Genomic DNA, 24679 nt, shown 5'->3' with positions numbered 1-24679 from the left:
CTGGCAGAATCTCTGTCTGGGGACTAGGGCTGCCACCTTGGCGGTGGGGGTAGGTGGAAGCTATGGACAACTACTCTGTCTACCACAGAGCCTTCCCATGCCAAGTATCTTGCTCAGCACCGAATCTGTCTAGGAAAGGAGGTTTGGAACCTTTTTCAGGCCCAAAGGAAACAGCGTTGGAGAGGAAGTTGTGGGGAGCTGACTCCCTCTGTAAACCCCAGCCCCATCCATATATGCAAGAAGGACTTGCAGGAAACGGTGGCTGGCTGAGTTTCTCTGTCAGGCTGGTTGGAAGGACTGGGAGCCTTCTCCACAAGGAGTAACCGCTGCACAAGGGCACTGGCGACCAGGCTGGGACCTGGGATGCATGGGGAGCTCTTAAAATTGTCCCCATTAAGGTCACTAGAGGGCACTGTTGTGCTGATTGTTAAGGATAGTGTTTCTTTTAGGGTGCTGAATTCCACAAAGTGCCTGGGGCTCACAGGGAGATGTGGGAAGAGTGCACGAAGGAAAAGGATATACACCCTAAGCCAGGCCCTTCCTTCACCTTCATCCCAAGACTTTCTGTTTTGAGATTGAGTTAGGGAGTAAGGGCCACTAGTGAATATATGCCACCCACCCATCCCCTCAGGTCTTTCAGGGGCTTGGTTATAGGGTCCCTAGCAGATTATTAACTTGGACTTCTCTTTTCCCTCCTGTTCCCCATTCACATGAAGTAAAAGTAAAGCCACACTGTTGAAAGAGATGAAAAATATGTGGTTGTGGAGTTGTTTTGTATTGTTTTCCCTAAAACTGGAGGGCATATGAAAAAAGAAGGGGTAATTTTTCTGACAGGGGAAGAAGGGGGCTATACTTTAGTGGACCTGTCTTCATTACCAAGAATAAATGGACCACCTTATAGAACAACTAGTGCCAAGTTCATCGTTTGAAAGACAAGGAAACTGAGGCCTAGAAAGGGGCAAACACACTGTCTGGGACCCCCAAACACAACAGGGGTCCCAACAGGGGTCCCAGACTGTCACTGTCTGGGACAGTGTGTTTGGGGGTCCCAGACCGGGCCCTAGCCCTCCATAACACTTGACCTCTGACTCCCAGGGTTCATTCCACCCCAGTTCCTGGTCCTTTGGCCCCTAAAAATCTTCACTCTCCAAATTCAGCCCCCTCCAACCTCAAAGAAAAACTCTGGCCTCCCTCTCCACCATGTGGGTTCCAAGGCCATCCTATTCCATCTCAGCAATCAGGCCTCTCTGACCACACCTTTCTAATGATTTCCTCTTCCCACCAGTAAATTGTTACTCTCTTTCCAGTTTTCAAGGTCTATCTCCCCATTATGTTTCCCAGACTCAGACCTAGCTGTAGCTGCACCGTTTTGCTCCTCATTGCATCCCCTGGGTTTAGCACAGATTGCTCCAACCTGCAGATAATTGACCAAATGTGGAAATCAGACACAGATCTATTGCATTGATTAACATTTCCAATTAAACCCCCGGTTAGGCTGTGTGTATTAGTGACTCAAATAATCACCGCGTATGTAAATGCAAATGCTTTCCAAAGCCACAGAGCGCGGTAGGAAGCGACGCATATCTGGGAGCAAATGGAAATAGACTGCCAGACCCGGAGGTTCATTTGGTTCTCCGGTAACCCTAAATGAGATTTTAAATGTGTGGCTTAGTTGATCCGAAGCTGAAGCATCACACCTGAAATGGAGGACTCGGGTCCTGCGCGTCGCTGCAGGCCCTTTTCCGCCCCCTGCTGGAGAAGCTGTGTAGTGCCGAGTTGGCAGACGAGTCCACTCCAGGCCCTGCAGAGGGAAACGCCTAGCCCCCGGCAGGTGGGGGTGGGGGTGGGGGACGCGTAGCAGATGCTTAAGTATGCCCCAGATGCCTAGACCGCTGCACTTACCTTCCGAAGTAAAGGTTTTACACAGTTCCCTGCGCACACAGGGTCCCCAGGGATCCTGAGAAGGAGGGCTTTTTTTTTTTTTTTTTTTTTTTTTTTTTTTTTTTTTTTTTGAGCAGGGGTCCCAGACCAGGCCCCAGCCCACCCACGTAAAAGCAGTCAACCTACCTGTCTAGGCCAGATTGATAGCGCCTCCACTTCCCTTTGAGGCACCGTCCTTCCCCACTGCCCTCTCCTTACCCAGGAGGAAAGAGCCAGTTGTTGAGGCTGCTGCTCATTGAGTTTCTTGTTCTCTTGGTTAAAGCTACGGGTTCCTGAAGGTGGGTTACGTGGGTGGGGATGCTGTTGATTTTAAATATCTAGAATCATCCTTCTAATTCTTGGCTGAGCTACAGCTGCCTCAACCACCAGAGTTGCCTATCTCACCAGAGAATTCAGGGCTTTTGGGTTCTTGGTAAAGCCATGACTTTTCTTCTCTCTCTCTCTAGTTTGCTCCTGCCTTCCTGCCTACTACATCTGATCTGTACATCTGATTTTTTTTTTTTTTTTTTTGCCTTGGCCACCTTCTTTAACCTTAATTTAGTAGCTTAGTCTCTGAACACATAATAGCAAAGTCTCGTATGTCAGCACCTTCCCATCCCTGCAGTTCTTTTTATTTCTCGTTTCCCTCACCTGGTATGTCCACCACTCACCCTCTCCCAAGACCTCAGCAAACTTGTTTGCTCTATATACCATTTCCACCTCCGACCAGGAAAATCTGCAACCTGTGGGAATGGTTAGCTGGTCAGAATGTCCCTAGGGTCCTGTGTCCCCTAGCTTATAACCCTATTGCATGTGAACCTCCTTTTCCTGTCAGGTCTCTCCTACAAGGCCCAGCTGCCTGTCCGGAGGCTTGCAGGGTCAGCTCCTTGACATCCTAAGGTCTCTCTGACCTCAGGATTCTCAGCTGTCAGCTCTTGCCCAGGCTACCTCCTAGTCTCTTCCCACTTTGCTTCTTGCATGGGCTGGGGGATATGACACTTGTATCCAGAAACAGAGGCTTACAAATGGCTCTCTCTCCAAGCCTCTGACTGTTAGTCATTCATTACCATATCAAGTCTCTTTGCCCAATGTTGCCCCTGATTGGAGGCCTCAAGTACCAAATCACAGATCCTGCCCAATTATAATTTTGCAAATGGCCCAGTGAAAACCGCACTGACCTTTACACCTCGCTCATCCCAGAACAGGGCCACGGTGTTGTCACCAACAGGAATGGACCTCCTTCTGTTCCAATACCTCAGACAGCCATACACTTGGCCTGGATTTGAGTCTGCAAAACCATGGGGGGAGCAAGACTAACATGGCTAAAGGCTTCCCTGCTGAAAGCCGTTTTTTAAAAATAGCACTGCAACCGCCCCCATCATGCTTCCCAAAGCCAAGCCACTCACCCTTCTCTCCTTCGCTTCTACAGACCAACAGCCCAGAACCCTCAAGTCTAGAATCTGGAACTGGATTCTGAAAGGTGGGACCAAAAAAAAAAAAAAAAAAAAACAAGTGGGGCCTCTATCTCTCTCCTTGCCTGAATCCCCCTCTTCCCACCATCCCCCACCCCACCCCACCCCGTAACCACCACCTAGGGAAGGAAAACTTGCCAGAGTAAGAATCTAAAATGTTCAGTTCACCCAAAAGTGCGGCAGTAATCTTGCCAGAGCCAGTTCACAAACTGAGGGCAATGTCCCCCCCAGCGAGCTAAGGGGAACAGGAGAGAAGGAGAGGCAGTGGACCCAATGACACTGCTCCCCAGACAAAGAGAGGGCCAATCCAGGGACCCCGAGCTTTCTGGGGACGTTATCGCATCATTCTAATCCCCACAGGAGAAGAAAGGGGTCCCCCTGTTATTACCATCCCCCCACCAAAAAAGGGGAGGGGGATAAAGAAAAATAAAAGAAAGAGGGGAAAGCGCCCGTTTAAGAAAATCGTCACTTTTTCTCTTTCCTCGTGTGCGTGTGTGTGTGTGTGTGTGTGTGTGTGTGTAAGGGGCGGGGGGGTTCTGCCCCGGACTTGGCCAGACCGTGGCCACACCCCCTCCCCTTCTCTAGGGAACTGCTGTCACAGCTACTGGGGCTGGGTAGGGGGGCGGGCGGGGGGGCGAAAGGGAAGACTTACAGGCTGACGTAGCTTTCAAGGCGGGTTTTGCCTCAAGCGGCCCAGGCCCCAGTAAACGAGTCTAGGGTTTGACCAAGCGAAGGAGCCCCGGCCCTCTGGGAACGGCCCTGACACACCCACTTGTCCGCGAACTGGGATCATGCAAACTGCTCGCTTGGTCTCAGGGCTCCGGGGAGCCACGTAGGAGACTCGAGGCTGGGGCACAAACAGGACAGGAGGGGGGTCCGGAAAGGCAGAACATCTGCCCAGCAGCCTTAAAGCATCATCCAACAGCCGCCCCCTCCCCCGCGGTAGCCCGGGTGCAGTTAGTCGCGGGATTTACCTGCCACGGATCCAGCCACCCCGTCAAGACCTTTCCTCTACCTCCGAGCGCTCCAGCTGGCGGGGCTGGGGAGCCGCAGCCCCGCGGCCGCAGCCGCAGCCCCGGGCCCAGCCCGCTCCCCCTGGCTCTTCTCCCGCCCCCGCACACTGGCTCGAGGCGGGGAAAAGCTGCAGCCCCCAGTGCGAGATCCCAGACGGTTAGCTGGCACAGCTGCCCGCCCGCGGTAAAGCCCCTGCTCGGCAACCGCTCCCTAGCCCTTCTCTGCTATTACGTCACCCGAGCTCTGCACCTTACCTAGGCCAATCAGATGGTGAGCATAAAACTAAAATCGCCCTGAGTGGGCTACTGGGGACCAATCTTTTGTTTCCAGGCAGGAAGCGCCTGGGAGGGGGAAAAACTGAAGGGGAGGGAACATGGAGAGGGAAAGGGAAAGGAGATGGAAACTTCTACACTGTCAGGGTTGTCTAGACAGAGGTGGGGCCATCAAAAAAGAGGGGCACCTGACAGGATGGAGAGGAGGGGAGAGTTCATGTATCTTCCTTAATTGCTCCCCTCAGGAAAATTGAGATTTCAGATGAATTTTCGGAGGACGAAATCTGTACAGCTACACGGGCACGCTTTATTCGGGGGAAAAACGGTTTCGATTTGGGACACCACCTGTCAGCCAGGCAGGTTAAACTGACGGAATCTCTAAAATACACAGAAAACTAAGAAAGACAGATGTGGCAGTGGAATTCAAAGAGATGGCAGTCTAGATCGGGAAACTACTTTTTTGCATATGAAGCACACACATTCCAAAAAGCAAGGAATTATACAAAAAATAAAAATAACTCTACTTCAAATGGAGTTTAAATGCGATTCTCTCTGTCCATCCTTTCCCTTAAACCTTCAAAGCTTTCTCTTGTCTTTAGGATATGGTTCAAATTTTTGCAGATGTCCAAAGCTTTATAAAATCTAACTCCAAAAATAATCTCTTGCTACTCCAAAATCCATAATCCCCATGATTTGGCTAGATTATGTAAATTATGGTGAATCCCAGCAAGGCGACAGTAAGCTGCCATAAAAAGTCAAATAATACAAAACAATAAGGACATTCAAATTATAATGATGTAAAATATGCCTACAGAAAACGATCAGAAGATGACATAAAATTGTAATAGTTGGGTTAAACTAGTAGTATTATGAGTAACTTTTTCTTTCTACTTTCAAATTTATTTTTATAAAGATAAATATATCCTCACATACTTAAATGGCCAAAATAGATCATGACCCTTCCCAGTGAACTTTTATTCAATTTTCTCTACACTGTGTAACATCCAGCAATAATTTCTCCATAATGCCAACAAAATAGGTTTCAAGAACAAGAGTGAAATAATATATCTGCCCAGGTCCTTTTAGTAAAAGTCGTACAAAAGACCTACAGATGACCAGAGGCGGTGGCTCACATCTGTAATCCCAGCACTTTGGGAAGCCCAGGCGGGCGGATCACCTGAGGTCAGGAGTTCAAGACCAGCCTGACCAATATGATGAAACCCCGTCTCTACTAAAAATACAAAAATTAACTGGGCGTGGTGGCATGCGCCTGTAATCCCAGCTACTTGGGAGGCTGAGACAGGAGAATCACTTGAACCCAGGAGGTGGAGGTTGCAGTGAGCCGAGATTGCGCCACTGCACTCCAGTCTGGGCAACAAGAGCGAAACTCCGTCTCCAAAAAAAAAAGAGCTACAGATTCGCCAGACAAAACATCTCAGGCAGCTGAAGAATGGGATGCCTCTTTTGGACTGATTCATTTTAAATTGTGATGATACGGGGAATTGAGAAAAACAACAACAATGATCCACTCTATGCCAAAACAAGAAAGAGAGAGGCAAAGACTAAGTAAACGATGTAATCCAGACTATTTTTAAGGGTCACTTTGCATGTTATTTTCCTAAATTCAAAATATATATATTAATGCATATATGAGTATTACGTTAACATTGTAGAAAGTGGTAGAGCTGGGATTTGTATCTAAATGAGTCCAAAGTCCATGCTTTTTCTAATATGATACAGTTTACTACTGCTAAGAATTAAATGTGGTATTACTAGTTTTGTTAAAATACATACTTGCTTTAAAAGAAACAGACTATATAAGATTGGCATTTTTAAAAAATCAGGCATTTTTAAAAATAGCTTTTTTGGTGTCGTGGTTGTCTTTAATGCAAAAATATCCAACACTCTCTTTCTCAAATCCTTCATTAATAAGTTGGAATCAGGATGGTTCTGACTCCAGTGATTTTACAGATATCTTTTTAATTAACTTTGGAGTTAAAAAAATAAGCAACCACATCCCACTGATTTTTTTTTACACCATGGTAAAAACAATCTAAAAAAATCACAAATCAAAATGAATGTAATTTATTCAATTTTAACATCTCTGATTTGTAAAATGCATTTATTTGGGTTAAACAAGAACCCTTTTTAAGAAATCGAAAAATATAACTGGATTTTCCTGGCTAATGATTTAACTTGGGTCTTCTAGGCTATTGATTTAAATTGTAATTAGAAGGTATTTGATTTCACTCTAATCCTCCCATATACCTCAGCTATAACTCAGAGCTATTTATGCAGTCACCACACATGGTTATTTAAACATTTCATGGGTATATTTCTTTTCTCCCTAGTGATTATAGAAAGTAGCATGTGGACAAAATCCTATTAGGTGATTGACAAATTAAAGCATAGTGATGTCATAGAAAGAGGACTGGACTTAAGACCCAAGCCTAGGGTCTTCCTGTGAAAGGGTGATAACCTATGTTATTCTTGGTACAAGAAAGCAGTCTTTACTGTCAACATGGTTTGTTCTTCAAGAATATAGGGCAACTGCATGGGAGAACTCAGGAAGGGATTCTAATCTGAAATATCTTAAAGATTTCATCTGTGTAATTTTTCCCGTCAACTCACCATTTTTACCACCCAACTCACTGTTCTCTTGCTTGGGAGCTCTTTGATTTAAGGATATTACAACACTACCATCATAACCACTTGGCATGTGTATCCTACTTCTCAGGTTACAAACCACTTTTGTATCTCCCCATCTGATCCTCACAACAACCACAACAGTTTATTATGGCAATTATTATGATCTGCATTTCATAGATGAGAGAATGGAGACTCAGGGGTTTGAAGTTACCTGTCCAATGCTTCACAGAGATGGTCCTGGAAACCAGGTCTCCGATTCTCAGTTCTATATTTGTTCTGCCACCCTATATGGCCACTTCAGTTGTGTATCTTCTCTGGGTCTTACCAACCCAACTAGCCCCTTGATTCACATGAGAAGTGAGAAGCGCTGGGATGGGGCTTTTAATAACAGAAGTAAACTGAAATGAATATCTTCAAACTGTTTCAGTCAAATCCTGGATAAAAGGAACATTGCTCACTCTCATATACAATTGACGAGAGTGTAAATGGCACAACCTTTTGGGAGCACAAGTGGGTAATACTTAGGAAATGTTAAAATGCATGTGCCACTTGACCCAGCAATTGCAACTCAAGGAATTTGATTATGAATATATTCATAAAAACATGTCAAGAAATGTTGAAATATGTTATGCTGAATATTATGTAAGAATGAAAAATATTACATGAAAGGTAGCCTAAATGTCCCTCAGTAAGGGAACTGTTGTTTCTTTAGCCACTTTGTCAAATATGATTGCCATGTAAAAAGTTGTACATATTTAACATATACAACTCTATGAGTTTGGGAATAAGTATACACCTGTGAAACTATCACCAACATCCAAGCCATGGACGTATCTTATCACCTCCCAAGGTTTTCTCCTGCCCAAGTAAGGGAATCATTAAATAAATTATGGTAGATACATATTTTGGACTATTAGGCATCAGCTTAAAAAATCAAGTATATAGACCCCTCTGTACTGAAATAGTAATACTCCTTGACCCATTCTTGAGTGAAAAAATGCAGAACAGCACGTGTATTATGATTTTATTTTTGTTTAAAAAATTGGGTGTATGTGTGTGTTTTAACTGCTAAAGGGGACACTCTGGGAATAAAAGAGGGTAGGAAAGACATGTGGGTATGTGTATATGATGGGGGACATTAACTCTTTTCTTTATATACTTCTGTCTTGTTTGTATGTTTTTACACTAAGCATATGCTATATTTTACTTGTAAGAAACATCATTAAGAGAGGAAATAAGAAATACAGTCTTATTTTGGTTAAGACAAAAGCAAGCAAACTACTCCTGCTATCCTGAAAGAGGTCTGAATACCAGGTCAATGATTCAGGTGTAGCAATCAAGGCTATGGTGTGCCAGACTGAGCTGAGCCATACCTGGGCAGGCACTGAATGCAAGGCAGTAATGAATAACCCACTGGGCAAAAGCAACCCAGATTTCCTTGCTCCCTTCCCACCCCTGCCTCAAGTCCCACAGCCAGAAGTTGCTCCCAGTAGTGGACTCTGGGTCTGTGTGGATCTCAGTCTTCACATGTTTTGCTACAGCAGCTGCACTAAAAAAAAGTGTCCCCACTCTTTGTCTGAATACAAAAGAACCTGGGGTTTGGCAGCTGGTGCACAGCATTGGCTAGGAGCACAGTGCCTACTCCTCCTTCACTCAGGGCTGCTCACTACAACCTGTTGCCATTACTGCAGTCTGGTACAATGGAGCCCCTTCCTGCCTGCCTCCCCATGCCCATCATAGGGGTCTCAAGCTCTTCTATGGCAGGCAGCATTGTGGGTTACCTGCTGGGCAAAGAGCAAGGAGCATCAGAGATGCCAAGAGGTCTTGTCCTAGGTCTCTGAAAAATCAGAGGTGAGGGAAAGAGGAAAGCCTATGGCTGGGAAATTACCATTCTCTTGGGTCTTCAGAGTTCTTTCCTGGAAATCAGGAAATCCAGGTTCTATTCCAGCCTCTGGAGAGGAAATCCTGAACAAGACTCAAATTTCGCTGGGCACTAGTTTTCTCCTTTGTCGAACTCGCCTTGCCTCTCTCCTTGGATTGTTGTATGGATACAAACAGCTAATGGAACAAAAGCAGATTTAACAGATTTCTGAGCTATACATCTCCTTAATAGACTTGATGAGTCACATTTACATATGCTCCCTAAATGGTGGCAGCTTGGGAATGAAGGATTTCTCCTGACCTTCTTTCACTACAATTATCCCCCGTTAGAGACTTGCCCTGTAGAACCTATGAGCTTTCTGAAGCCCCCAGCTTTTGCCCTGTTCCCTTCCACCAGGGAGTTAGTGAAGGAAAAGCAGAAGACAATTAAATCCAGGTGGCTCTGGGTGAATTAATATGAGAATTAGAAAGTTCCTCTCCTCTGACTTGGTTTTAATTAGCCCTGCTTCCACCATGGTCCTACATATCAAACCACATTGTTTAATTGAGCTGATGCTCTGTTTGATTTTTCTCCCAAGTGGATCACATTATATATTCCTTCCTTACGTGATCTCAATCACTGCACTACTGGAACCTAAGTCCAACCTGCAGAGTGAATTGAATTTGGAAAGCTGGTTTCATTGTTCTCCCCATTTTACTAAGAAGAAAAAAGAGAAGGAGAAAGTAGCGAACAAAATCTAGGGAATAAAGAATGAAGGAGGTAAAGAGAAAACCAAATCTTATTTATTTTTATTTTTTTTGGACCGGCTGGACTATGATGTCATGTTTTCCCAACTCACCTGTGATTGGCTGCTCGGTTCAGCATCTGCTGAGAGCTAAAGGCTGATTATTTGCCGGAGATACAGACCTTTCAGGGAAGCTTTGAATCATTGCTGGTTGTCGTGACAACCTGGGCAGTGTCTGCTCCTGATAACCACATAATGAGGTTGTCAGGAACAGAAGTGCCCCCATCCCCACACCCAACCATCTGAAATGGTGAGCAATAGAACATTTCTCTCAGGAGGCGAAGAGAAAATAAATCACCAAAAGGCAAATGGTGGAGATCCTCTCAGACAATTTATGTCAGCCAAATCCTGGAAACAATCTTGAAGAGTTCCATACCTACCCTCTCCAGGTCCCTCTTGAACTCATGTATCCACTATAATCCAGAGACATGAGGAACAGGTGGTGAAGGGGTGAGGAACCTCTGCAACCCTCCAGTAAAGCTAAATAGAGGGAGGTGTGAGTAGAATGCCAAATTGACTAAGGCAAGGCACATTACCTCTCTTCAAAGGGCATCATCATGGGCATGGTCCGGGGAAAGGAGGGCTATGTGTCAAAGATGACAGGGCATGGCCAAACCCAGTCCCCAAAGCCCTACACGAAGAGAGATTGAGGGAGATTGGTTTTGGGCTTTTCTGCTTGCGACTTTCATTTCCCTGGAGGTAAACACCTCACTCTATATTCTCCTGGGGCTCCAGATGTTCTTGAGAGGGAATATCAGTGGCGTCTTTGTGGTACATTAGAAATTCCTAGGACAGACTTATTCAGCTCCTACTAAGTGCGAAACACACATCTAGGTGCTACAGACGCTACAGAGGTGAGTCAAACTTGGGGCATCTCCTCAAGAAACTTGGAATCTAGTTGGGAAGAGAAAATATACACCCAGGAAACTGTGACACAAGACAGATGTAGTAAGTACTACAAAAGAAGTCTAAATTCTTTAATTTCAGAGAGAGGAGAATCACATCCAGATTGTCACACTCCAGCTGTAACTCATCTTTCCAGGGTTTTCTCCCACCACTCCTCCCTTATACCCCAAGGGTCAGCCTTATCAAACTTCTTCTGTTTCCTTGATGTGCCTTGACTTTCATATCTCTGTGCCTTTCCTCCTGCTCTTCCCTCTGCCTACCACAACTTTCTCCCTCCTTTCCCTACCCAATGATATTGAACACATATTTCCAGACTCTACTCAAATGGCATCTTGTTGATGAACAAACTGGTCTTATATTTCTAATCCCAAAGAGATCTGTACCTGGTGGATATGGATGTTGACTAATCCACTGATATCACTACAGTACCCAATATTCAAATCTAGAAGCATAAAAGAGAACACTGGTACAACCAATTTTGGGTTATTCATGGAAAAGCATAGATAAAGTCAGACTAATTTAGAAAAGTCTTATTTAGATAATCAACACAAACCTGTTCTCCCATTAAACATCTTTTATAGCTTTCTTATTTTGAAGTAGTTTAAGACTTACACAAAGTTACAAAAATAGTACAGAGAGTTCCCATTATCCTTCACCGAGTTCCCCCAATATTTTGATATATTATATTGATTTTATTTTGCACAGCCGCAGTACATTGACAAATCCCTGGAAACTGACATTAGTATATGACTACTAACTCAAATACTGACTTTATTCAGACTTGCCTGGCTTTTACATACATTTTTCCATTAACTATTTTACCAACTTGGCTGAAGAGGAGCAACATTATTAATAGTTGATCTGAATGTCAATATTTTTCTCAGGCTCATCCCTTTCTGAAAAGGACCAAAACCTGAAAAAGTCAAAACTTCCCCAGAACTGAAAGAGTGAAAGTCAGTTTGAGCTAAGAAAAAGCAGCCCTGCCATTAATCAGGCTGGGAGAATGGACAGATAAAGCCAGCTGCAAAGTTAATAGAAAACACTTTCTCCCAAGGTCACACAGCAGTTGTAAAAGGCCATAACTACACCACCTCCTTTGAGTGACTACTCCTTTCTTACCAGTGATGCCTTAAACCTGCTTTGCTACTTGTATTTATTACTGGAGATACTCAGTTGTTAAACCACACAATAAATTTGAGTTTGTGGGACTATAGTCTTCTCTGTGATAGTCTTTGGCTAATTAAGCTTTACCATAACAAATGGTAACCAACCCAGGGTTACCTAGAAAACCCCTTGAATGATCAGAAGTTAGCCATATTTCCTAGAATCTACCTAGAGGCTCACAGTGTGACTAAAATGGGTATGATATACGTAACAGATGTCTAATAAACTCTCACCACATTGATGTGGGATTGTTCTATATCAAATTTAGTGTAATGGTACTGGATACAAGGACAAAAGCCAGGAGGGGCATTATTACATAGACGTCCAGCATGCAGTCTCTGTAATTAAACCGCTGGCCTTCAAATCCCAGATTCACTATTTTATAGTTTGATAACCTTGGACAACTTATTTAGTCCCTCTGAACCTCAGTTTCCTCATCTGTGAAATGAGGGATCCAACAGCACCTTCTTCTTAGGGTAATTGGGAAGGTTAAATATAAATTAAATACATGTAAAGTGGGAAAGCATTAGGGTAGTTGTTCTCGATTTGGCTGCACAAGGAACCACTTGGTGATTTTTATAAAATGCTAGTGCTTGGCCCCTACCCCTAGACATTCTAACTTAATTGGATAGCATGAATCTGGACACTAGGATTTTAAAAAATCTCCTCAGGTTCTAATCTCCTCAGATTCCGATGTGCAGCAAAATTTGGGAACCACTGTATTAGGGATTTCATTACTTAAGGACTATTTTTCTTCCACAGGCTTGTGGTTACTCTTTCCCGATCTCCCTCAGTGTCTGATGTCTCTGAGTGTCTGTAGAAGGCCAGGAAGTGGAATGGGGTGGGGTGGGGGGAATTTCTCAAGGAGAAGGCATTAAATTTGATCTTCTTGGAGGCTTTACCCAGGTTTTTTTTTTTTTTTTTTTTTTTTTTTTTTTTTGTGCAGTCCCTGGCCTGATTACCAGATGGTTCGTTCTGGTAATGAACATCCCCTTTTTCTTCCATGTCCACAGCAAAATGATGAAGATATTGAATATTTGGGTAAAACTGAAGCTGTATTAATCTTCTCTTCTGTTTTCCCCTCTCAAACAGAACTCAGTCACACTTCAAATTAAGTGGTCTCAAGTGTGAATTTACAAACAAAGTTAGTATGTGCACACAGTATTGGCTGACCATGGAAGATGTGTTTGATAGATGCAGATCTCAATGTGCTGTTGTTTCATATAATTAAGCACCTGTTGCACTTCATAATCAATCCTTTTTTTTTGCAATAATGCAAGAACTTCTTACAGTCAATGTTCTCTCATGTTCACTTGATATGATCATTTGTAGGGGAAGGGCATTTGAAACAGCTTGCCCTCCTACCCTTTTTAATCATCCAAGAGAATACATTCCCTACTCAATAAATAAATATCAATTAACTGATGAATTTTAAAGGTCAGCAGAATAGACGTTTACAATATGTTCATAATTATTTTAAAAAGTGGTTCACCACCTCTCTCCCACAGCAAACCCCGCCACACACACACACACACACACACACACACACACACACACACTTACTTGTTCATTCCAGCTGCTAATATGGAAAATTTAACGAATTCTGACCTGTGAGGCTAAAGTTTACTGCCAAAAAGGAAAGGGGGCAGGTTGGTAGGCAAATTAATACTATAAACATAGAAAAGTGACAGCCTGCTAGGAGAGTATGCTAACACACGTTTTTAAAGCGCCACTGTAAGTGCACTTTGCATTCAAATGACCAATATGCTAATTATAGTCCTTATCTGTTTGTTTGAGGCCTTGAGATTCTAGGCAGCTCAGAGCACAGACCCCAGCCAGCAGTTTGACTGCAGGTTTTTAGAAATAATAACATGGCATTTCTTTAAATATATTTTCAAATTCAAGCTTCTTACAAATCAAGATTGGCCTTTCCCTCATTCAGGGAATTAGTGAGGCTTAACTGTGTTCACTATGGTGCCATCCCCCACAAACCCCTGCTAACAAAGGCTCTGACTTCTACTTGAGCACAGTCTGTTGGGGCAGATTTTCATGGTAATTTGCGGGCTCTGTTTTGAAAGACATGGGGCGTCTTTGTAAATGGGATTGGTAGACGGCAGGGGGTGGGAAGGGTGTACTTTCTCACTAATCATGAGATTGTCTTTGACCCTTTTTAATTTTCACCACCATGTAAGGCCAGAAAGAACTCTTAACTCAGGTTTTTTGCAATTTACATCCCCTAATTCTGTTCTTGAGAGAGAGGTAAAGAGACAGAACACCATTCTCCCTACACTCCGGTTGAAATTATCAGACATCTATCACAACTATATTGGGGGTGGGGACTGAGGATTTATCATTCTTTCCCCCAACCCTAGGCTTTATTTGGATTTGCTTGGTAGGGGAGGGTTATGGTGAGTGTATCCTGTTTTATTTATATGACACAATCTTCAAATGCCTTACTTTCTCTTACAGATTTGTGGTAAAATCTAAACTATCTAGAATCCCACAAACAGCGCCTCAAAGAATAATATTTTTTGCTATATTGCACTTTGAAAAAAGTACCCACCCCCCACCGCTCCCCTGCCCAGTGCACACATGTGCACATGCACACACACACACACACAAGCTGACATCACAGTCTTCTCTCTACAGTTTAAGCTAATGCTCCATGGACATAACAGGCTTATTCTTAAAAATATTATGAAATTAGTTTTATTGTGTTCTTTCCCTTCCTGTGTTCCAATCTTCCTTTTAAGGACTTCTCCCAGATACCCCAAAGCCCAATGAGCTACAGTCACTGCCCGTTTCCTTCCTGTATCTGGAAGGGAGACAATCTGATTGACTTATTTGCTGTATGGTCTTATCAATTTCATTTATTGCTCCTTTTAGGTTCTGTGTATTTTAGGAGAACCTTTCTGGAGTGGGCAACAATGCTTGAATCAAAGGAATGTGTTGCAGAGGCGAAAATGTAGACACCACTGCAGGCATCTGGGGAGCAGATGAAAGAGGGGTATTTTGGAGAAGAAAAATTGCAAATCACACTGCTAAAGAGTCCTTCCCCCAACAAGGTTGGTTCTGATACCCACGAACTCCAGGGTTCTCAGTCATTCACACCATCTTTTCAGTAATTCACACCATGTTTTCAAAGGCAGACTTCTGCATTCATACTTTAAAGCAAGACTCAACTCCAAGAAGCTTCAAACAAAAATAAGGCTTTTGAGTTAAACAGAAATTTAAAATGCCGAACAGAGCTGCTGATCCTCTGGCTAATTGCAATCTGACCATATTAGGAGTCAAGGCTAATCCCTGCCTCAGAGCATCTTTCTTTGCTGCCATACATTTTTATGCTTTTTGATTTAAAAGGCTGGAGGTGACAGTGGGGTTGGGGAGCAATCTCATGGCTAGTTTAGCCAAGCCCCTGGGATATCCTAGATTTAAAGCAGACTGGCTAAATTGAAAAAAACATTTTTTTCTGGCTTGGGAATTTTGATTGGCTATGACGTATTACTTTAAAAAAAAACTGTCGTGTTTGAACAATCAAATTATCTTGTTTTTAAAATTACATCTAAAACCAACTCAGTACTTTAAGATAAGTTCCATGCTTTCTGCCACCTTTGGAAAGCCTGCTTGTACTAAAAAAATTAAAATACATTTTCATCTAAGGAGATCCTCTCCCCAGACCATTTTGGGTGAACTGAGAGCCCAAAGCTGTTTCTATATCGGCCCAGAGACATGGACTAGGCCATTTACTCAGTAGGTCATTTGTAAAGTTCCTATAAAAAGGGGTAGTCGTTTTTCAAATAATTTACTGCACCAAATCACACACAAAAAAGGAAGGCACTAAAATGAAACATAAAGCCCCACACATTCCCCTGAGTTGGCGAAGGGATAGTTTCAAAGTTTCTGAATTAGAAAGAAAAATGTATCATAGAAAGGCTTGGAGGCTGGATGACTCAGCTGTCAGACAAGGTAGTTAAAAACTTCCCTGGTTGTGAAGCATCGACAAACTTGACATCAGAACTTATCAGTTACTCTGTTTAACTAGAAAAAAAATGGGTGTCATCCATCCACATCGCAGCAAGGGAGGCAGGCCCCAAAGTAGCAGTCTAGAAGTCAACAATATCAAATGCATAGCTTGAGCTGAGGGTGGAATATGAAAATCAATAAGGACAGAAAACACAGAAGATAAGCAACCCATGTTTAAACCCTCCTCACAGTTAGGGCTAAACATTTATAGCCTGTGCTTATTTTGTTTCATTTAACAGTTACTTCTTTCCTTAGAAAGCACAGAGAAAAGAAAATTCATTAAATCCAGTAAATCAATAATCTGTTGGATATATAAAACATTCACATAAGAGTGATGTGCCTCTGACCTAGTTTCCCTACAAATCAAGTCAAATAGACCTGGCCCTTGCCCTCCAGATGCCTACAAAGATAGCTAATACAGGAAGCAATAGAAATGTGTGTGCAAGAAAAATAGGACAAATATTGTATGGCCCCCTGTGGATATTCCATGAACACATTTGAATGGACCAGCCAGTCAGTTCTCCAGCACACTATAGGGTTGTTGAATTTTATACCCCAAGAAATGCAAAGTAATTTTTAATGTATGATTAATCAGGATGAGTACATCTGCAATCAAAAAGATAAAAATAATTTTGAAACTGCTTTTATCCATAGCATGGTTGAAAGAGTTAACTGTCCATAAACTAGATAAATAAGATCAGTGCTTGCTGGCAAGGTCATGATCACCACTCTCTCTTCAATACCTAGCACTCTGCCAAGCACCAAAAGGCATGCAGTATTTGTGAACCAAGTGAAAGTCATGCTGTAGAAAGAAAAGAGTTGGTTCGTGCAATGGGGAAAGCATAGAGCAATTGTAGGTACTGCATGAGTGGAGAATCTCTCCCTTGCTTACTGTGAAGAGCATAGAGCTGCACCTTCCAGAATGAAACATTCAGAGACAATGTCTTATTTGTAGCAGTAGATCAAAGAGGCCAAGAAATGGCTGAGATGAAAATAGAGGAAGAAGGAAGGACACAAACAAGAATATAATTCATCGGTTCAAATGTTTAGAGCATATTTCAGGTGGCAAAGGAAAGGAGGAAATGTTCCACTTAAAGAAGAGGTTAAGGAACAGAGAGGGTTCATGTGAATAAAACTGGGAACAGAGAAAGGGAACAAAATCTAGCCTTGTCATAAGTGAAAGAGGATATGGAATGAATAATGATTTGAGCCTCCTCAAGTGGAGCCTTTTTAAAGTCAACTTGCAGACAAATGAATAAACTAATTTAGGAGAGCAGCAAGTCATGAAGGCCTTATTAAAAATAGTCATCAACCAGAATGAGGTAAGGGATTACTTAGGAAATGTGAGCCAACTGAAACCAGTAGCCATGGCATACCAAATCTTATGAAGAAAAAGACTTTCTGTGCTGTATTTTGATTTATGGGAAAGGAAGGTAAAAAGCCATGACAAGAAAACCAAACAGGAGAACCACATTCATTTGGATCTAGCCAACTCAGTTTTGTAATAATCCCAGACCTAGGGTGGAATAAACTTACCTTTTGCATTTCAAACAAAAAACTGTTAGCTAAGCAAATTATTAGTGTTCATATCAGATGGGATTAAATCACCTTGGGAGAAAATAATTTCTTTTAAATATTTCTTTGGCACTAATTTGCATATAATAATCCATATCCTAATCATCAACATGTCTCATGCAGTGAACAACCTTTTATTTTTGAACACCCTATTTTGTGTCAAGAAGCATGCTAGACATAGAAGATACAAAGCTAGAACTATATCCGTGCTCACAGTTAGGTATTAAGGAAGGAGAAGGAAAATATACAGGAGAATATCATCCATTTAAAAAACATTGCTAAATGTCTATCATCTGTCAGGAAAAATTCTAGATAGTTGACATATATAACTTGCATTTCTCCATGCTTAGCCAGGGCAGGGGTGCAAATGAATTCACCTTAATAGTAATAACCCAAGTAAAACTGGTTTCCTTTTCCCTGTTTTTCCCAACCAATGACTATTGCCCCTTTCTTCTTCCAAAGTAACATCACAAAGATCAAATGGAGCAACTAAGCCCAATGAGAACTTGCCAGAATAAGCCCTTGTTTGTCCACACTCACCCCACCCCCAAGGTCTTCTTTATAATGAGAAACTTTCCAAGACCCACTTGGTGTCTACATGAAGCTTAGCTATCTAATACCCAGAACTCAACAGAAGACATTTTTGAACCTTTATAAAGTGTTAGGCCTCAAGTTTCCTCAGGCCATACCTCACCTTGATTACAAATGAAATGGCATGCACTTTCATAACTCAAATTTCACTGACTTGTATCACCACCTATGTAATAGAGAGCCTCAGTCCCCCGTAAGCTCTATCCAGTTATTTCTAATAGTTGTCAAGAACAGTCCTTTCATGTTGCTCTCACTCTCTTCATGAATGTCAATTGCCAACAAATTCGATCAACAAATGTTTCTTAGTCACAAGCAGTTGCTCAGTTACTGGGGATCCAGAGGGGACCACGACAGCCAAAAGCCTTCCTCTTATTAAGGAACTTTCATTTTATTTTATTTTATTTTCTTCGTATTTTTTCATTGTGATGGTCTTATTTTTATGACTTATTTTTGTCTTTAAAATGTATTTATCATTTAATTGATTGCTAAATCAATTAAATGCAATGAACAACCTTTTATTTTTGAACACCTATTGTGTGTCAAGAAGCATGCTAGACATAGAAGATACAAAGCTAGAACTATATCCATGCTCCTTGCCTTTAAGAAACTCACAGTCAGGTATCAGGAAGGAGGAGAAAAATATACAGGAGAATATCATCCATTTAAAAAACATTGCTAAATGTCTATCATCTGTCAGGAAAAATTCTAGATAGTTGACATATATAACATATAACATATATTTAATTGATAAATAATTGCATATATTCTGTACAACATGATGTTTTGAAACATGTATACATTGTAGAGTGGCTAAACTGACCTAACTACAACATTCATTACCTCATATGCTTATCTTTTTTTTTTATAGTAAGAACAGTTAAAAATCTACTGTCTTAGCAATTTTCTTTCAAAATCAGTCACATTTTTCAGGCTCCATTTCTAATTCTAGTTCTCTTGCTATTGAGACCCTGTGACAGGGTCTCAATCTGTCACCCAGGCTGGAATGCAGTGTTTCATTCACAGCTCACTGAAATCTCAACCTCCCGTGTTCAAGCGATCCTCCCACTTCTGCCTGTAGCTGGGAGTACAGGCATGTGCCACCACACCTGGTGAATTTTTGTATTTTTTTGCAGAGATGGGGTTTCACCATGTTGCCCAGGCTAGTCTCTAACTCTTGAGCTCAAGAGTTTGAATGCGGAAGCGATCCACCTGTCTTGGCTTCCCAAAGTGCTGGAATTACAGGCATGAGCCACCGTACCTGGCCAGCAATTTTTGAGAATACAATATGTTCTTATTAACTACAGTCACCATGTTGTTCAGTAGATCTCTTGAATTTATTTCTCCTATCTAACTGAAACTTTATACCCTTTGACCAACATCTCCCCAGTCCTTGCCCCCCGGTTCTGGTAACCACCATTCTACTTTCTGCTTCTGAGTTAAGCAACTTTTTAAAATTCCACATATAAGTGAGATCAGGTAGCATTTGTCTTTCTGTCCCTGGCATCTTTCCTTTAATATAATGTCCTCCAGGTTCGTCCATGTTGTCACAAATGACAGGAATACCTTCCTTTTTAAGGCTGAATAGTATTCCATAGTGTATATATACTACATTTTCTTTATCCAGTCATCCATTGATGGACACGTAGGCTAATTTCATATCTTGACTACCGTGAATAATGCTGCATATAATGGGAATTCAGCTATATCCTCAACATATTTATTCATTTCCTTTAAATATATACCCAGTACTGGGATGGTTGGATCATATAGTGGTTCTATTTCTAACTTTTTGTGGACCCTCCATACTGTTTCTCATAATGGTTGTACTAATTTACATTCCTGCCAACAGTGTACAGGTATACTTTGGAGATATTGACGGTTTGGTTTCAGACCACTTCAATTAAAGCAAATATTGCAATGAAGTGATTCATACAAATGTTTTGGATTCTCAGTGCGTATGAAAGTTACATTTGCATAATACTATAGTCTACTAAGTATGCAATAGTATTATGTCTAAAGAACAATATACATAGCTTAATTTAAAAATACTTTATTGCTAAAAACAATGTTATCGATCATCTGAGCTTTCAGTGACTCATAATCTTTTTGCTGATGGAGGGTCCTACCTGCATGTTGATGGCTGCTGACTGATCAGGGTGGTGGTTGCTGTAGATCGGGGGGCTGTGGAAATTTCTTAAAATAAGGCAACAGTGAAGTTTTCTACATCAATGGGCTCTTCCTTTCGTGAAAGATTTCTCTGTAGCATGAGATGCTGTTTGATAACATTTTACCCACAGCAGAACTCTTTCAAAATTGAAGTCAATGATCTCCAACCTTGCTGATGTTTTATCAACTAAGTTCATGTAATATCCCAAATCCTTTGTTATTTCAACAATCTTCACAACATCTTCACTGGGAGTACTTTCCATCTTGAGAAACCACTTTCTTTGCTCATCCATAAGAAGCAATTCCTCATCTGTTTAATTTTTATCATGAGATTGAAGCAATTCAGTCACATTTTCAGGCTCCATTTCTAATTCTAGTTCTTTTGCTATTCTACCACATCTGCACTGACTTTCTCTGCTGAAGTCTTAAACCTAATCAAAGTCATCTAAGAGGGTTGGAATCAACTTCTTCCAAACTCCTGTTAACACTGATATTTAAATATCCTCCCATGAATAACAAATGTTCTTAATGGCATCTAGAATGGTGAATATTTTCCAGAAGGTTTTCAATTTACTTTGTCCAGACTGATCAGAAGAATTGCTATCCATGGCAGTTATAACCTTATAAAATGTATTTCTTAAAATAAGACTTGAAAGTCAAAATTTCTCATTGATCCATGGGCTGCAGAATAGATGTTGTGTTAGCAGGCATGAAAACAACATTAATCTCCTTGTACATCTCCATCAGAACATTTGAGTGACCAGGTGTATTGTCAGCAAACAGTAATATGTTGAAAGGAATCATTTTCTGAGCAGTGTATCTAAACAGTGGGCTTAAAATATTCAGTAAATCATGCTGTAAACAGATGTGCTGCCATCCAGGCTTTGTTCTTTCATTTATAGAGCATAATCAGAGTAGATTTAGCATAATTCTTAAGGGCCCTAGGATTTTCAGATTGGTAAATAAACATTAGCTTCAACTTAAAGTCACTGGTTGCGTTAGCCTCTAACAAGAGTCAGCCTGTCCTTTGAATCTTTGAAGCCAGACATTTACTTCTCTAGCTATGAAAGTCCTTAGATGGCATCTTCTCCCAATAGAAAGCTGTTTTGTTATATTGAAAATCCATTGTTTAGTGTAGCCATCTTCATCAATGATCTTAGCTAGCTCTTTTGGGTAACTTGCTGCAGCTTCTCCTTCAGTACTTGCTGTTTCACCTTGCAGTTTCATGTTATGGAGATGGCGTTTTTCCTTAAATCTCGTGAACTAATCACTGCTAGCTTCAAACTTTTCTTCCGCACTTTACTAACCTCTCTCAGCCTTCATACAATTGAAGAGAGTTAGGCCTTGCTCCGGATTAGGCTTTGGCTAAAGGGAATGTTGTAGCTGGTTTGACATTTTACCTAGACCACTCAAACTTTACCCATATTAGCAATAAGTCTGCTTTGTTTTCTTATCATTCATGTGTTCACTGGAGTAGCACTTTTAGTTTCCCTCAGGAACTTTTACTTTGCATTCATAACTTGGATAACTGGTACAAGAGGCCTAGCTTAGGTCTATCTTGGCTTTCAATATGCCTTTCTCACTAAGCTTAATCATTTCTAGTTTTTTATTTAAAGGGAGAGACATGCATCTCTTCCTTTCACTTGAATGCTTAGAGACCGTTTTGGGGTTATTAATTGGCCTAATTTCAATATTGTTGTGTCTCAGAAAATAGGGAGGCCTTAGGAGAGGGAGAAGGAGAGAGATGGGAGGACAGCTGGTTGGTGGAGCAGTCAGAACATACACAACATTTCTCGATTATGTTTGCCATCTTATATGGGCATAGTTCATGGTACCCCAAAACAATTACAATAGTAGTATCACTGATCATAGATCACTGATCATAGATCAATATAATAGATATAAGAATAATGAAAAAGTTTGAAATATTGTGAGAATTACCAATATGTGACACAGAGATATGAAGTGAGAAGATGCTGTTGGAAAATGATGCTGAATGACTTGATGGATGCAGGGTTGCAACAAACCTTCCATTTGTAAAAAAAAAAAAAAAAATATGATATCTGCAAAGCACAATTAAACAAAGTGCAATAAAAGAAGGTGTGCCGGCCGGGTGCGGTGGCTCACACCTGTAATCCCAGCACTTTGGGAGGGTGAGGCGGGTGGATCACGAGGTCAGGAGTTCAAGACCTGCCTGGCCAAGATGGTGAAACCCCGTCTCTACTAAAAATACAAAAATTAGCTGGACATGGTGGTGGGCGCCTGTAATCCCAGCTACTCGGGAGGCTGAGGCAGAGAACTGTTTGAACCCAGGAGGCGGAGGTTGCAGTGAGCCAAGATTGTGCCACTGCACTCCAACCTGGGTGACAGAGCGAGGCTCTGTCTCAAAAAAAAAAAAAAAGAAGGTGTGCCTTACATAGGCTCCCCTTTCTCCACATCCTCACCAAAACTTGTTATCTTCCATATTTTTGATAATAGTCATTCTAACAAGTATGAGGTGATATCTCATTGTGGTTTTAATTTGTATTTCCCTATTGATTAGTGATGTTGAACTTTTTTCATATACTTGTTGGCTATTTGCATGTCTTGTTTTGAGAAATGTCAATTCAATTCAGGTCCTTTTTCCTTTTTTTAATTGGGTTATTTGTTTTCTTGCTATTGAGTTGTTTGAGTTTCTTATACATTTTGGATATTAATCCCTCATCAGATGTATGGTTTTCAAATATTTTATCCCGTTCCATAGGGTATCTCATCACTGTGTTGTTTCCCTTGCTATGCAGAAATTTTTAGCTTGATGTAATCCCATTTGTCTAATTTTGCTTTAGTTGCCTGTGCTTTTGGGGTCATAGCTCAAATATCATTGCTCAGATCAATGTCACAGAGGTTTTTCCCTGTATTCTCTTCTAGTAGTTTTACAGTTTCAAGTATTATATTTAAGTCTTCAACCCATTTTGACTTAGTCTTTGTGTATATTATGAGTGAAGCTTCTAATTTTATTCTTCTGCCTGTGGATATCCAGTTATGCCCGCACCATTTATTAAGGAGACTGTTCTTTCCCCATTGTGTGGTCTTGGCATCTTTGTCAAAAGTCAATTTACCTTAAGTGTGTGGGTCTATTGCTTGGCTCTCCATTCTGTTCCATTGGTCTATATATCTATTTTTCTGCCAGTACCATGCTGTTTTGATTAATAGAGTTTTGTGATATATTTTGAAGACAGGCATTGTATTGCCTACAGCTTTGTTCTTTTCACTCAAGATTTCTTTAGGCTCTTTTGTGTCTCCATACAAATATTAGGATTGTTTTTTCTATTTTTGTGAAAAAATATCATTGGAATTTTGATAGGGATTGTAGTGAATCTGTGGATTGCTTTGGGTAGTATGGACATTTTAACAATATTAGTTTTTCCAATCCATGTATATGGAACATCTTGCCATTTATTTGTATCTTCTTCAATTTCTTTCATCAGTATTTTATAGTTTTCAGTGTAGCGATCTTTCACCTCCTTGGTCTTTATTCCTAAATAGTATATCTTATTTGTTATTTAATGCCATTATAAATGAGACTGTTTTCTTGATTTTTTTGGGGGGGATAGTTCATTATTAGTGTATAGTAACAGTACTAAATTTTGCAACCTTAATGAATTTATAATTTCCAAGAGGTTTTTTGGTGGAGTTTCTGGGATTTTCTGACATATAAGATTATGTCATTTGCAAACAGAAACCATTTAAACTTCTTCCTTTCTGAATGGGATGCCTTTTATTTCTTTCTCTTGCCTAATCACTCTGGCTAGGAATTCCAGTACTAGGTTGAGCAGAAGTGGCAAGAGTGGACATCCTTGTCTTGTTCTTGATTGTAAACAAAGAGCTTTCGACTTTTCACTGCTAAGTATGATGTTAGCTGTGGGTTTGTCATAGATGACCTTCATTGTGTTGAATACATTCCTTCTGTGTTAGTTCACTTGTGTTACTATCAAGAAATACCTGAGACTGGGTAATTTATAAAGAAAAGAGGGTTATTTTGGCCCACAGTTCTATAGGCTGTGCAGGAAATATGGTACTGGCATCTGCTCTTGGTGAGGCTTCAGGAAGCTTACAATCATGGCAGAAGGCAAAGGGGAAGCAGACACATCATATCACAAGAGCTGGAAACAAGAGAGCAAGCGGGGAGGACACAGGCTGTTTTAAACAACCAGATCTTACGTGTACGAATTGCACAATAACTCACTTTTCTCTTAGAGTATGGTGCTAAGCCATTCATGAG

General features: G+C 41.3%; 1 protein-coding gene across 16 annotated transcripts in view; it reads right to left on the bottom strand.

Moving 5' to 3' along the window:
* PAK3 (p21 (RAC1) activated kinase 3) overlaps positions 1-24679 on the bottom strand; it is a 297720-nt gene that overhangs the window by 128220 nt on the left and 144821 nt on the right. The window contains exons 1-4 of one of the 16 annotated variants that reach the window (XM_054544141.2): positions 4367-4893; positions 4045-4239; positions 3327-3393; positions 3099-3208 (exon numbers count right to left, since the gene is read on the bottom strand). The gene's annotated coding sequence lies outside the window, so the exon portion shown is untranslated. 16 annotated transcript variants of the gene reach the window in all.

Source organism: Pongo abelii, chromosome X (assembly GCF_028885655.2).
Source record: "Pongo abelii isolate AG06213 chromosome X, NHGRI_mPonAbe1-v2.0_pri, whole genome shotgun sequence".
In the NCBI taxonomy this organism is placed as follows: domain Eukaryota; kingdom Metazoa; phylum Chordata; class Mammalia; order Primates; family Hominidae; genus Pongo; species Pongo abelii.
This window is presented reverse-complemented; position numbering and strand designations above follow the sequence as displayed.